At 41.4% G+C, this 14,457-nt stretch overlaps 1 pseudogene; it reads right to left on the bottom strand.

Moving 5' to 3' along the window:
* Nucleotides 1-6,214, bottom strand: part of LOC118376462 (potassium voltage-gated channel subfamily C member 1-like) — a 29,447-nt pseudogene extending 23,233 nt beyond the window's left edge.
* Nucleotides 6,215-14,457: the final 8,243 nt, after the last annotated feature.

Genomic DNA, 14,457 nt, shown 5'->3' with positions numbered 1-14,457 from the left:
TTGGCTTTCACAATTAAATATTTAGCTTTCACGGAAATATGTGGCTCTCACACTGAAATGCATGGCAGCTCTGTATGGTTTCCGGTGGTAGGGATTTTAGACAACGGTCCGAGTTTAAGAGTTATGTGAAACAAATTTTTAATAATAAAACAAAACCTTGAGGACGAGATGCTACACATTTGAGAAGTCGGCTACTTTCACTCTGTTTAAATCATAATCAACACTCACCAATCAACTTGTCGTCCGTGTCTACCACACAACAAGAGCCAGTTATAACAAGAGCCAGTTATAACAAGAGCCAGTTATAACAAGAGCCAGTAGTGATAAACAATAAATCAACAACTCCAATCTGAACGGCTACTCAATTAGTAATCAACTGTATTTCTGATCTCAACGGTGTTGTGTAGTTCCGGACCTGTAAATTTGCGTACTTTTCTAGTGGGTGATAAACATCAGAGTGTTAACTTCATGTTGATTGGCCGTGTGCCCACCTTATCCTGTAATTGTATCAATCGCCATGTCACACAGCTGCAGGAGCAGCACGACACACAGACTGCAGTATTTGGGTAGAGGGTTTCACCTGGCTAGGTCTAAAGAGTGGGAAATATTAGATAATAGAAACCTTCTACTTGGAGCATTGTGATGCAGTTACAATACATGGTTAGACTTGCCATGAATAATCCTTTATGTCTTATAATCATCTAATACTCATCCTGACTATACCAGCCATTTTCACTCAATTTAAAATGTTGATACTTTACAAGCCTTATTAAGAGTATTATATGATTTCATACATACTTACAACAATTTATAATGCATTATACCAGCAGGCTTTACTTACAGCAAGTTATAATGCATTATACCAGCAGGCTTTACTTACAACAAGTTATAATGCATTATACCAGCAGGCTTTACTTACAACAAGTTATAATGCATTATACCAGCAGGCTTTACTTACAGCAAGTTATAATGCATTATACCAGCAGGCTTTACTTACAACAAGTTATAATGCATTATACCAGCAGGCTTTACTTACAACAAGTTATAATGCATTATACCAGCAGGCTTTACTTACAGCAAGTTATAATGCATTATACCAGCAGGCTTTACTTACAACAAGTTATAATGCATTATACCAGCAGGCTTTACTTACAACAAGTTATAATGCATTATACCAGCAGGCTTTACTTACAACAAGTTATAATGCATTATACCAGCAGGCTTTACTTACAACAAGTTATAATGCATTATACCAGCAGGCTTTACTTACAACAAGTTATAATGCATTATACCAGCAGGCTTTACTTACAACAAGTTATAATGCATTATACCAGCAGGCTTTACTTACAACAAGTTATAATGCATTATACCAACAGGCTTTACTTACAAGTTATAATGCATTATACCAGCAGGCTTTACTTACAGCAAGTTATAATGCATTATACCAGCAGGCTTTACTTACAACAAGTTATAATGCATTATACCAGCAGGCTTTACTCACAACAAGTTATAATGCATTATACCAGCAGGCTTTACTTACAACAAGTTATAATGCATTATACCAGCAGGCTTTACTTACAACAAGTTATAATGCATTATACCAGCAGGCTTATAATGCATTATAACAGCAGGCTTTAAGTTATAATGCATTATACCAGCAGGCTTTACTTACAAGTTATAATGCATTATACCAGTTATAATGCATTATACCAGCAGGCTTTACTTACAACAAGTTATAATGCATTATACCAGCAGGCTTTACTTACAACAAGTTATAATGCATTATACCAGCAGGCTTTACTTACAACAAGTTATAATGCATTATACCAGCAGGCTTTACTTACAACAAGTTATAATGCATTATACCAGCAGGCTTTACTTACAACAAGTTATAATGCATTATAACAGCAGGCTTTACTTACAGCAAGTTATAATGCATTATAACAGCAGGCTTTACTTACAACAAGTTATAATGCATTATACCAGCAGGCTTTACTTACAACAAGTTATAATGCATTATACCAGCAGGCTTTACTTACAGCAAGTTATAATGCATTATACCAGCAGGCTTTACTTACAAGGTATAATGCATTATACCAGCAGGCTTTACTTACAAGTTATAATGCATTATAACAGCAGGCTTTACTTACAGCAAGTTATAATGCATTATACCAGCAGACTTTACTTACAACAAGTTATAATGCATTATAACAGCAGGCTTTACTTACAACAAGTTATAATGCATTATAACAGCAGGCTTTACTTACAAGTTATAATGCATTATACCAGCAGGCTTTACTTTCAACAAGTTATTATGCATTATAACAGCAGGCTTTACTTACAAGTTATAATGCATTATACCAGCAGGCTTTACTTACAAAGTATAATGCATTATACCAGCAGGCTTTACTTACAACAAGTTATAATGCATTATACCAGCAGGCTTTACTTACAACAAGTTATAATGCATTATACCAGCAGGCTTTACTTACAAGTTATAATGCATTATACCAGCAGGCTTTACTTACAGCAAGTTATAATGCATTATACCAGCAGGCTTTACTTACAACAAGTTATAATGCATTATACCAGCAGGCTTTACTTACAAGTAAATTCCCAATTTGGCCCTCAAACCATCACGGTCACCTAATAATCCCCAGTTTACAATTGGCTCAATAATATCCCTCCTCTCCCCTGTAACTATTCCCCAGGTCGTTGGTGAAAATGAGAATGTGTTCTCAGTCAACTTACCTGGTAAAATAATGGATAAATAAATAAATAAATAAATAAATAAATAAATAAATAAATAAATAAATAAATAAAACAGTTATAATACTTCAAATAAAAAGTTACCAAAATGTCTTAGGGTGCAAACTCGTTTCACTATCACCACCATGGAGGACCATAGGACCAGGCCAGATGGAAGCCTGCCCGTAGTCACAGGTCCAAGAACCTCATCTCTCCAACCGTGGAGCAGCAAACTGTGTACTATGTCAGTCTGGAGGTCTGCCATCAGATACTGCTGCTGGCGCTAAAGATCTGCTTTTACTCAACATGCTGACCTGACCTATTTAACCAACACTACCTGCCAATATCCACCCAGCCAGGTATTCTAATCAACCACCAGATCCACCCAGCCAGGTATTCTAATCAACCACCAGATCCACCCAGCTAGGTATTCTAATCAACCACCAGATCCACCCAGCCAGGTATTCTAATCAACCACCAGATCCACCCAGCCAGGTATTCTAATCAACCACCAGATCCACCCAGCTAGGTATTCTAATCAACCACCAGATCCACCCAGCCAGGTATTCTAATCAACCACCAGATCCACCCAGCCAGGTATTCTAATCAACCACCAGATCCACCCAGCTAGGTATTCTAATCAACCACCAGATCCACCCAGCTAGGTATTCTAATCAACCACCAGATCCACCCAGCCAGGTATTCTAATCAACCACCAGATCCACCCAGCCAGGTATTCTAATCAACCACCAGATCCACCCAGCTAGGTATTCTAATCAACCACCAGATCCACCCAGCCAGGTATTCTAATCAACCACCAGATCCACCCAGCTAGGTATTCTAATCAACCACCAGATCCACCCAGCCAGGTATTCTAATCAACCACCAGATCCACCCAGCTAGGTATTCTAATCAACCACCAGATCCACCCAGCTAGGTATTCTAATCAACCACCAGATCCACCCAGCCAGGTATTCTAATCAACCACCAGATACACCCAGCTAGGTATTCTAATCAACCACCAGATCCACCCAGCTAGGTATTCTAATCAACCACCAGATCCACCCAGCTAGGTATTCTAATCAACACTAACTGCCAATATCAAACCCAGCCAGGTATTCTAATCAACACTAACTGCCAATATCAAACCCAGCCAGGTATTCTAATCAACACTACCTGCCAATATCAAACCCAGCCACGTATTCTAATCAACACTACCTGCCAATATCAAACCCAGCCAGGTATTCTAACCAACACTAACGGTCCACTTCCCAGGTATTCTCAAACTGCCAACCTCCCAGGTATTCTCAAACTGCCAACCCCCCAGGTATTCTCAAACTGCCAACCCCCCAGGTATTCTCAAACTGCCAACCTCCCAGGTATTCTCAAACTGCCAACCTCCCAGGTATTCTCAAACTGCCAACCTCCCAGGTATTCTAGTCTCATGTCCATGAGTAGCCTGGTTGGTGCTGTCTTGCCAACTCCTATGGCCATTGTCACACTCACTAAGACAGCACAGACAGTTCTGTCCCCAGGCTAGTCCAAGAGGATTCATAGACGTTGTTTAACCAAACTAAATGCCAACATAAATACCAACATCCCAGGTAACCTAACCTCATGTTCAGGAGGTTCTTGGTACAAAGACATATAGCACCTTTTCACACTATTGTCACAAAACCTGAATCATAGGCACAGTGTGCTGTCTTTGATATTTTGTTTTCTCATTGTCCTTTCCAGCACTGTTCCAAGAACCATGGTGGATGCTTAAACAGGCCAGTGCAGTACAGCTCAGCTTGACACGGTTTGGGTCGGCTTAGTAAGGAAAGGTTATAATACTCGTGGTGAGATTACACTGGTCTTTCTCTGTGTTTTATTGTTGTTGACATCGTCTGTGTCCCTGATGGTTCCCTATTCAGTGTCCTACTTTTGTTCAGAGTCCCATGGACCACAATCTAAGGGTGAAAATAGGCTAGTAGTTAGGATCCATTGGTCAACATTTATTCCTTCCGCCTGAATGTTACAGTAGCATTCTCCTGCTGTAGAGCTCCCTGATGAGTCCCTGGGGAGTAGACTAGCCTACCATCTCAAGGTCACTCTCACACAGACCCCCCCTCCACATCACATGGCTGGAAGTCCTCTATCAATCTCCATCTCTATAAATCTCTCATTCATAATTACCCGCATATCATTAGGCTTAAAATCAATTGGAAAGGAAAATAGACATTATGGACAGTAGAGAAATATCTCTCTTACTCACCCTTGCATATTTAGAAGAGTAAGGGTCTTCAAACAGAGCCCACATGCGTTTCTGCCAACGACCCCACAGCCCCCTCGCCTTTATGTCGGTAGAGTCCCCCTGCGCCAGTCTCCTCGTCATCTCATCTGCCTCATCACCAACCACATCCCCCGGGTCGGTCACGACCTCCGGGTCCTGATCGTCATTACTGGTTAAGTCGAGCAGGGCACCCCCGCCGAAACTATCGAGCGCTTCCTCCGCCTCCCGATGCTGGCTGTAGGTCATCCAGCAGCAAGGCTCCACGTCCGTCTCATCGATGCCCCAGAATGCCAATTCCTCCTCGTAAAGAGGCCCGCAGACATCGGCAGGGCAGTGCAGTTTACCGGTCCGGTAATAGTTAAGGATGTGGGCGAAAACGGCAGGATGGCGGTCGAAAAGAATTCCTCATGTTTGTCGTCCCAGTCGAAGTGACTAGGCGCGTCGGGTTCGGCCAGACAGGATAAGCGGGTGCCGGGCAGGGTACGTAGGGTACCGCGGTAAGTCTGGTGCTTGGTCCCTCCCACGTTTATCACAATGCGATCCTTTTCGTCGCTCAAGCCCATTGCGTCCCTTAGGCATGTCTCCAATAAGTTCCCAGCATCACAACGGACGCTCTATGAGCACCGCGCGCCACAGTGGGAGGGGGGGAAAACGCATGCAACACATGCACAACCGGGGTTACCAGGGGAGGAAGAGGGAAGAGATACGGCTCGGCTGCTGCTGGTTGCAGGCTATATATATATATCCTAAATAATAAGTGCCTATAGGACTAATCCGCACATATTCCCACTGATGATGCCGGATTCCCCAATGTTTCCACAACCTGTCATGAAAATCAACCCACAAGACCTACCGGAGGGAAAACATGTAAATCCAAAATGATAGCAAGTGTAGCCAATGGCCATTAACAATGGATGATGTTTTAAATCCACAACAATGGATGATGTTTTAAATCCACAACAATGGATGGTGGTTTAAATCCAAAAGGTGATGTTTATTCCTTCTAATCCGAATCCAGCACAAAGACTCTCTTCCTGTTGTGGTGGTTTTGGTAGAACCTGTTAAATGATATTCATAGACAGCAAGGTGACTGCGGGTGTGGTGCTGAAAGAACAGCAACAGTCTCGCTCTCTCTCTCTCTCTCTCTCTCTCTCTCTCTCTCTCTCTCTCTCTCTCTCTCTCTCTCTCTCTCTCTCTCTCTCTCTGTCTCTCTCTCTCTCTGTCTCTCTCTCTCTCTCCTCTCTCTCTCTCTCTCTCTCTCTCTCTCCCCTTCTCTCTCTCTCTCTCTCTCTGTCTCTCTCTCTCTGTCTCTCTCTCTCTGTCTCTCGCTCTGTCTGTCTCTCTCTCTCTCTCTCTCTCTCTCTCTCTCTGTCTCTCTCTCTCTGTCTCTCTCTCTCTCTCTCTCTCTCTCTCTCTCTCTCTCTCTCTCTCTCTCTCTCTCTCTCTCTCTCTCTGTCTCTCTGTCTCTCTCTCTCGCTCTCTCTCGCCTCTCTCGCTCTCTCTCTCTCGCTCTCTCTCTCTCTCTCTCTCTGTCTCTCTGTCTCTCTCTCTCTCAGAGACACTCTGCTTGCTATTTAGAATGGTATCCTTCCTCTCATGTATCTACTGTCGCTTACCTTCTCCCCCAAAAACGACACATTCAAATCAAGTTTCCATTGAAAGAAACAGTGGACAGCAACCAGTAGCTTTAGCCTACTAGGACTAGATCAGGCGCCGCGCATTTTCCCATTCGCGCAGATGTCTGTGACTGTGTTTATCTTCAGCGGGGTAAATTGTTATTTTCGTGTATGCATTTTTAGCGGATCAATGCCTGTGATTATCTCGTGTTCGAGACTGCAGGAGAGCGAGCAGTCCACTGTGACACCATATGAAGTATGAACACGGAAGGACAGGAGGCAGGAAGGTACGCGCACGTCCTCTGTGTTCTCTGACTGAGCAATGCTCGCTGCAGTGATTCTCTTGAGAATCCTCCGAATTGACTCGAAGAAGAGACTCGGTTGTTCTGGAAACACCGTGGAAGGAGAATACTCCTGGAGAATGATATGGAGCGTTCCCAGTCAGAACCATTGTTTGTTGAAACTGTCTTCTGAGTTCATGCATTCACTGATTGTGTGCCTCCATGCAGCCAGGCACCGCCACCCGCTCCCCCCTCCCTTTTCCTTTCACTTCCTCCATGTCTTTGTACAGGACGTATAGCCTCAGTATTTTGGACCATATGCAGTTAGTTAGCCTGACATAGTCAATCGTTTTATGAGGGTATGACCCTGAAACCACTTGGCTAAATGCAAAATCCATGCTATATTAAACACTGAAATTAATTCATCCATTTGAGGATTATTAGAGAGATACAGTACCATCAGATGGATGGAAATGTGCAATGTGTGGCCCCTCTTTATACAACGTGATTTCCTATGAACAAAGACACACCAAGAGGCCAGTGATGCCACAACAGTCTATACATGCAGTTCCCTCTCTCTCGTCACCATATGGTGGGAGTAAGTCATGATGGTGTTGTTATTGGCATTGCCAACAGAGAGCGGTGTTGCCCATGTACTGTAGTTCCCTGCATGTCCCTCTGTCCTCTTTGTGTCTCTGTAATGATACATTACAATGACATTACACTATGTCTGCATCCCAAATAGAACCATTTTCCCTAATTAGTGGAACCCTATTCCCTATTTAATAGAATCCTATTCGCTATTGAATATAACCTTATTCCCTTTTTAGTGGAACCCTATTCCCTATTTAATAGAACCTTATTCGCTATTCTATATAACCTTATTCCCTTTTTAGTGGAACCCTATTCCCTATTTAATAGAACCCTATTCGCTATTGAATATAACCTTATTCCCTTTTTAGTGGAACCCTATTCCCTATTTAGTTGAACCCTATTCCCTATTTAGTGAAACCTTGTTCCCTATTTAATAGAACCCTTTCGCAATTGAATAGAACTCTATTCCCTATTTAGTGGAACCCTTTTCTCTATTTAGTGGAACCCTATTCCCTATTTAATAAAACTCTGTTCGCTATTGAATAGAACCCCATTCCCTATTTAGTGGAACCCTATTCCTTATTTAGTGGAACCTTGTTCCCTATGTAATAGAACCCTTTCGCAATTGAATAGAACTCTATTCCCTATTTAGTGGAACCCTTTTCTTTATTTAGTGGAACCCTATTTCCTATTTAATAAAACCCTATTCGCTATTGAATAGAACCCCATTCCCTATTTAGTGGAACCCTATTCCTTATTTAGTGGAACCCTATTCGCTATTGAATAGAACCCTGTTCCCTATTTAATGGAACCCTATTCCTTATTTAGCGGAACCCTGTTCCCTATTTAATGGAACCCTATTCCTTATTTAGCGGAACCCTGTTCCCTATTTAGTTTAACCCTACTCGCTATTGAATAGAACCCTGTTCCCTATTTAATGGAACCCTATTCCTTATTTAGCGGAACCCTGTTCCCTATTTAATGGAACCCTATTCCTTATTTAGCGGAACCCTGTTCCCTATTTAATGGAACCCTATTCCTTATTTAGCGGAACCCTGTTCCCTATTTAATGGAACCCTATTCCTTATTTAGCGGAACCCTGTTCCCTATTTAATGGAACCCTATTCCCTATTTAGCGGAACCCTGTTCCCTATTTAATGGAACCCTATTCCCTATTTAGCGGAACCCTGTTCCCTATTTAATGGAACCCTATTCCCTATTTAATGGAACCCTATTCCCTATTTAATGGAACCCTATCTCCTATTTAGCGGAACCCTGTTCCCTGTTTAGTGGACTCCTCTTCCCTATTTAGAGGACTACTTTTGACCAGGGACCAGGGCCCATAGACTAGATATGTGGAAAAAGTCCCTATTCTCTTTTTCATCTCAGTATTGAGACATGTTGAACGCCGCAGCTTAATCTTGATGTTTCGGTGGAAAATAAATGTGGTCTGTTTGTGTTCTGAATACTTGTTTATAGTGGAAGAATAACAACAACAAAAACCATGAGCATAAAAACAGAATATTGCTCCTCCTGTAGTTTATGAAGATTTATATTTTTTTTATTAACTTTTATTTAACGAGACCAGAGTCTCTCATTCCCAAATGATGCCCTGAGTACAAACTTTTATTTAACGAGACCAGGGTCTCTCATTCCCAAATGATGCCCTGAGTACAAACTTTTATTTTTATTTTTATCACAAACAAGAATAAAAAATATATAAATAACCACAAGCCATGCTGTCTTTCATCTGTCCTCTTTCCACCCTCATCACTTGGTGGGCCGTTTCCAGGCTCGGTTTACACAGTCATTAGTTTAAAGGAGGAGTTCCTACCCATTCTGGGTGGACACACCTCGAGATTTCTGGCACAGAGTTTGAGTTCTAAGAACGAGAAGAAGAAGCTATAACGGCCCGTCTTCTTAGAATCTCGGGCACATTGGTATATTGCAGACTTAATTTATTTATCTAAAATAGCGGACCTGAACAGTCGATCGTCATGACTGTCGTTGGCTGCAACAAGTGTGTCAAATTCATGCTCTTTTTCTTTAATTTCGTTTTCTGGGTGAGTTGAGTCTTTTTTAAATCTCTTTTATTACGATGCTGCTTTAGAGGGATGATCATTACATTTGTTCGATCTGTAGTTAATTTGTTGATTAAAAAAAGTGCGTCTTGAATGTTTTTTTTTTAACTTATAATGTAACTTTGAGTCGTTCAGAATTTTTATGACACCCTTAAATCTATTTTGTCTCTGGAACCTGATCGTTTCACTGAGGTATTGAAATGAGCTACTATTCAACACTGTTATGATACAGGCCTATTTTATGATAATGTCATACACTGTTGATATTGTTTTCAATTGTCCAACTGATGTGGTCCTTCTGTAGCTCAGTTGGTAGAGCATGGCGTTGGTAGAGCATGGCGCTTGTAACGCCAGGGTAGTGGGTTCGATTCCCGGGACCACCCATACGTAGAATGTATGCACACATGACTGTAAGTCGCTTTGGATAAAAGCGTCTGCTAAATGGCATTTATTATATATTATTATTATTTATATTATTATATTATTATTATATTATGACCGTGTGAAAACTGTAGTGGCTCAATAAAGTAAGCCAGTCCTCGACTCGGTACTATTAATGATTTATATATACACGAGGTGACTAGTTGTATATACACTAGGTGACACCGTGTTGAAGGTACTTTGACTCCATCTTGGCTCTCCCTCACCATTGTGTTGAAGCCACCGTGACTCCATCTTGGCTCTCCCTCACCATTGTGTTGAAGCCACCGTGACTCCATCTTGGCTCTCCCTCACCATTGTGTTGAAGCCACCGTGACTCCATCTTGGCTCTCCCCCACCATTGTGTTGAAGCCACCGTGACTCCATCTTGGCTCTCCCTCACCATTGTGTTGAAGCCACCGTGACTCCATCTTGGCTCTCCCCACCATTGTATTGAAGCCACCGTGACTCCATCTTGGCTCTCCCTCACCGTTGTGTTGAAGCCACCGTGACTCCATCTTGGCTCTCCCCACCATTGTGTTGAAGCCACCGTGACTCCATCTTGGCTCTCCCCCACCATTGTGTTGAAGCCACCGTGACTCCATCTTGGCTCTCCCCACCATTGTGTTGAAGCCACCGTGACTCCATCTTGGCTCTCCCCCACCATTGTGTTGAAGCCACCGTGACTCCATCTTGGCTCTCCCACCATTGTGTTGAAGCCACCGTGACTCCATCTTGGCTCTCCCCACCATTGTGTTGAAGCCACCGTGACTCCATCTTGGCTCTCCCCCACCATTGTATTGAAGCCACCGTGACTCCATCTTGGCTCTCCTCACCGTTGTGTTGAAGCCACCGTGACTCCATCTTGGCTCTCCCCCACCATTGTGTTGAAGCCACCGTGACTCCATCTTGGCTCTACCCCACCGTTGTAAAAAATATTTGGGAAGCCATAGAAATGCATTTACTAATGTCTGCATTTGTTTCTGCAATGTGTTATAATACAGACTCCTTAATGCATACTTTAAATTATATTATGTGAGCTAAACATAGAAAAAAATAACAAATATATAAAATAATTTTCCTTAAAGTATATATTTTAGAGATGACTAATGTACTGGCCCCACTAGAACAACAAAAAATACTTAAATACATATATGTTTGTCCTTGAAACATTTAATTGAAACACTGTAGAATTACATTAATTAATATGTGTGTGTGTGTGTGTGTGTGTGTGTGTGTGTGTGTGTGTGTGTGTGTGTGTGTGTGTGTGTGTGTGTGTGTGTGTGTGTGTGTGTGTGTGTGTGTGTGTGTGTGTGTGTGTGTGTGTGTGCCAAACTCCTACCCCTGATCAACAGGATCAACAGGGTCAGCGTGATTATCATGATCAACAGGATTATCATGATCAACAGGATTATCATGATCAACAGGATTATCATGATCAACAGGATCAACATGATTATCAACAGAATCAACAGGATTATCATGATCAACAGGATTATCATGATCAACAGGATTATCATGATCAACAGGATTATCATGATCAACAGGATTATCATGATCAACAGGATTATCATGATCAACAGGGTCAGCGTGATTATCATGATCAACAGGATCAGCATGATTATCATGATCAACAGGATCAACATGATTATCATGATCAACAGGATTATCATGATCAACAGGATTATCATGATCAACAGGGTCAGCATGATTATCATGATCAACAGGATCAGCATGATTATCAACAGAATCAACAGGATTATCATGATCAACAGGGTCAGCATGATTATCATGATCAACAGGATCAGCATGATTATCATGATCAACAGGATCAACATGATTATCATGATCAACAGGATTATAATGATTGACAGGGTCAGCATGATTATCATGATCAACAGGATTATAATGATCAACAGGGTCAGCATGATTATCATGATCAACAGGATCAACCGGATTATCATGATCAACAGGATTATAATGATCAACAGGGTCCGCATGATTATCATGATCAACAGGATCAACAGGATCAGCATGATTATCATGATCAACAGGATCAGCATGATTATAATGATCATCAGGGATCAGCATGATTATCATGATCAACAGGATTATAATGATCAACAGGGTCAGCATGATTATCATGATCAACAGGATTATCATGATCAACAGGGTCAGCACGGGTATCATGATCAACAGGATTATCATGATCAACAGGATTATAATGATCAACAGGATCAACATGATTATCATGATCAACAGGGTCAGCATGATTATCATGATCAACAGGATCAACAGGATTATCATGATCAACATGATTATAATGATCAACAGGATCAACATGATTATCTTGATCAACAGGATCAGCACGATTATCATGATCAACAGGATCAGCATGATTATCATGATCAACAGGATCAGCACGATTAGCATGATCAACAGGATCAGCATGATTATCATGATCAACAGGATCAACAGGATTATAATGATCAACAGGATCAACAGGATTATCACGATCAACAGGATCAACAGGATTATCATGATCAACAGGATTATCATGATCAACAGGATCAGCATGATTTTCATGATCAACAAGGTCAGCATGATTATCATGATCAACAGGGTCAGCAAGATTATCACGATCAACAGGATCAACAGGATTATAATGATCAACAGGATCAACAGGATTATAATGATCAACAGGATCAACAGGATTATAATGATCAACAGGATCAACAGGATTATAATGATCAACAGGATCAAGAGGATTATCATGATCAACAGGATCAACAGGATTATCATGATCAACAGGGTCAACAGGATCAACAGGGTCAGCATGATTATCATGATCAACATGTTTACTCAAATCCCCGAGCAGACAATGTGAAAAATCTGTTCGATGTGCCTTTGTGCAAGGAACTTGACCCTAATTACCCAAAGGTCACCGTTGATAATGTCTGACCCTAGCTGGGACCCCACTCTCCGAGGCTGTCTCAGGGGGAGTTGGGATTTGCGGGAAAAAAAGAAAGAAAAAAAATCTAATTCACAGGTATATAATAATAATGTGAAATAGGAGGAATATAAGCACCCACTACATTATCATATTAATTTAGTCTGTCCCAGGTGGGCGGCATTTGCACTTTTGGGACTATTCTATTAGTTCCACTGCACCAGACAAGCTTTTTTTGAAATACCATTTGAAACATGAACTGATGGGGGGAGGGGAAGGAGGGGGGGAAGGAGGGGGGGAAGGGGAACCAGAAGGTGGAGGAGAGGGAGTCTGTTTCTCTTGGACATTTCCTTTGTTCCCACACACGTCCTTGTCAAACTAACTGCAGTAGCTAGATTCTGTAACTGTGGATGTTTGGTAGTGTTTAGACTATATTCAAAAGTAGAATTAATTGGTACCAGATGTCTTCTTTCCAAATATACCAAGTATTAGCATGTCATGATCAATCATGTAATTATACATGAATAGCCGTTACTTTTGGGCATCTCTATTGCCATTACATTTAAGAAACTGTATCAGTATGTGAAATCAGCATAAAACTCATGCAGCATATCCTGGACACTAGTTTTCTTTTTGATTGACTGTTTCCTTCTTTAGTGATTTTTTTTTTACTGATTATCTGCATGTTGTGTCAGTAGAAACCCTGACAGTTTTTTATTTTCCTCTAGTCACCCCTTTGTCCAGGATTCAGTTTCCTGCTTCTTGATTCTAGAACAATGAAGTGCAGGACAGATATGAGCAACATGTGCCGAAATGTTTTCACAAACGCTGACAGATTGGAGACGGTAACAATAGTCACAGAATACTTTACAGTTTTACATTTTTTATTTTTTTATTTAACCTGGCAAGTCAGTTAAGAACAAATTCTTATTTTCAATGATGGCCTAGGAACAGTGGGTTAACTGCCTGTTCAGGGGCAGAACGACAGATTTGTACCTTGTCAGCAGTTACAAGACCAACGCTCAAACCACTAGGCTACGCTGCCTAGACCCCAAAAGAGCAAGCAGAAGAACAGTGGCAAATAACTGAAGGATGAAAAGGGGAGAAAAACAGATAAATATGGGTTGTAATTTACAATGTTGTTTGTTCTTCACTGGTTGCCCTTTTCTCATGGCGACGGGCCACAAATCTTGCTGCTGTGATGGTATTTTTCCTAACATTTATGGGGGTTTATCTATGTTTGATTTGTTTTCCATTTGTTTTGTGGGTCTGTGTGATCTGTGGGAAATATGTGTCTAAGATGGTCATACGTTTGCCTACAGTGACCTTTCTCAATAGCAAGGCTATGCTCATTGAGTCTGTACATAGTTAAGGATTTTTTTAAATTTGGTGTCAGTCACAGTGGACAGGTATTCTGCCGCTGTGTACTCTTGACTCTTGTATGACTCAGCTGTATGGCTGGCTCAGGGAAGAGGACGCCCCTGCCTTGCAT

Source organism: Oncorhynchus keta, unplaced genomic scaffold (genome assembly GCF_023373465.1).
Source record: "Oncorhynchus keta strain PuntledgeMale-10-30-2019 unplaced genomic scaffold, Oket_V2 Un_contig_6536_pilon_pilon, whole genome shotgun sequence".
NCBI classification, from domain to species: Eukaryota; Metazoa; Chordata; class Actinopteri; order Salmoniformes; family Salmonidae; genus Oncorhynchus; species Oncorhynchus keta.
This window is presented reverse-complemented; position numbering and strand designations above follow the sequence as displayed.